Genomic DNA, 1,838 nt, shown 5'->3' with positions numbered 1-1,838 from the left:
ATATTAACACATACATTAAAGGCGGACAATTTTCAGAAAAGAGTCTACCCTTAGAGTGCAGCGTTTGTCTTGCTTTGAGCACAGCGTGCGCGGAAAACAGGTGGTTTTGGATGGCGTGATGTTGCCCTGCGTGTCAGAGAGATTATCCTGGCTGATAGGAAATTTTCCACTTATAGATTTTCCTGGAGCACGGGGCACTGTCACCTTTCTTCTTTCTTTCGCGAGCTACTGCAGTGTCAAGAGGAAAAGAAAAGGTTTTGTCTGCCCTTATGTCTTTTCTGCCCTCCACCACCACCCGTGTAGCATGGCACTGTTGCGTTGAGAGTGATTTCCAAATCAAGGAGCATACACTTTGAGTCGATTTAGCAGCACCTCCGGCTCCTATAGGTTGGGGAGAGAGTGGGAGGGAGAGAGAGCGAGAGAGGGAGGGGGAGAGTTGACAGTGGAGAGCGTGCCTTGCAGGATGAGATGAGGACGCGAGGTGGTGGTGGGCACACATATTCGATGCACAACTCGGTGGCCTCGAAAATGCGATAGACCAGAGCGAGAGAGAGCATACACATGCAAAAAGATAAGCATCTGTCCACTTTTTATTTAACTCGAAGTGCATGGTCAAGATCACATCCAGATCCATTGACACAACACACACACACACACACACACACACACACACACACACACACACACACACACACACACACACACACACTTAAAACCATCTATCTCACAGTATTATGCTGCCAAGGAGGGAAGACCCTGATCCATTTAAACCCTAGTGATTTACAGCGCTGATCCCAGGCCAGGTTTGTGGCTAACTGAGTGCAGTTTCCAAAATCACTGGTTGAGTTCGAGGTCCTTTCTGGGCCATGGACCAAGCAGATGCTCCACATTAGAACTACAACAGCAGTATGGCAAAACGAATGGGATTTGTCTTGTCGACAGCAAATGCATATTCTGGTAATTTGCAGGGAATGGAACCTGCCAATACTGAGTATAGTTTGCTCAGTAGATCAAAAACCTCCCTTTTGTTTCTGATTTAAATTTAGTTTTACATAAATTTGAGTGCTGTAAAGTCAGTAAAGTGCACAGAAGCTTAGTTGGGGTTGTGTGCTGTGGTTCCTGCCCTGTGCAGGTGGCAGCGGTTAGGCAGCTCATCCCCATGAGTGATGGTTTGATCACAGCAGCAGGTTCATGTTCTGCAAGTGTCTCACAGCAAGAGTTCAAATTTTTACCTGCTTGCTGACTGTAAGTTTCTTCAGATAAGAGTGCTAGCAACGTGCTTAAATCAGAGACATTTTCAGGCTCACCATAAACAAGACAGATCAAATTTGGGTAACTACACTTGTCAGCCACTGGAACTGTAGCTGGCAAGAACCTGCTGTTCTCTGTTCTTCATATATTTCAGACATGGTGTCAAATTTTCATTGTCTTCTTGGAATAAACTCTAGCCAATCATTTTTAAACCCAGTGTTTTACAACTGGCATGTGAAACCCAGTCATTCGCTTACGTATTACCCTTTAAATCTTTCTGAGAATGGGATTTGGTTAGTTGTTAAAATCTGCATTTTTTGCAGATGAAGTTTCTGCAAAACTGCAAAAATTCAACAAATCCAAACTGTAAACTAAACAGATAAATAGATGTAGATAGACCGGCCCCCGACTGGGAATTTCGACATATGTATATATATATGTATATATATGTGTATATATATATGTATATATATGTATATATATATATGTATATATATGTATATGTATATGTATATATATATATGTATATGTATATATATGTATATGTATATATATGTATATATATGTATATGTATATATATGTATAT

At 41.6% G+C, this 1,838-nt stretch overlaps 1 protein-coding gene across 2 annotated transcripts in view; it reads left to right on the top strand.

Annotated features, from left to right (window-relative positions):
• The window catches only part of grid2 (glutamate receptor, ionotropic, delta 2), a 530,237-nt gene that overhangs the window by 1,561 nt on the left and 526,838 nt on the right, over positions 1 to 1,838 (top strand). The gene's annotated exons all lie outside the window — the stretch shown is intronic.

Source organism: Pundamilia nyererei, unplaced genomic scaffold (genome assembly GCF_000239375.1).
Source record: "Pundamilia nyererei isolate P.nyererei 1_Seehausen unplaced genomic scaffold, PunNye1.0 scaffold00006, whole genome shotgun sequence".
In the NCBI taxonomy this organism is placed as follows: domain Eukaryota; kingdom Metazoa; phylum Chordata; class Actinopteri; order Cichliformes; family Cichlidae; genus Pundamilia; species Pundamilia nyererei.
The sequence above is the reverse complement of the archived record's forward strand: the minus strand, read 5'-3'. Positions and strand labels throughout refer to the sequence as shown.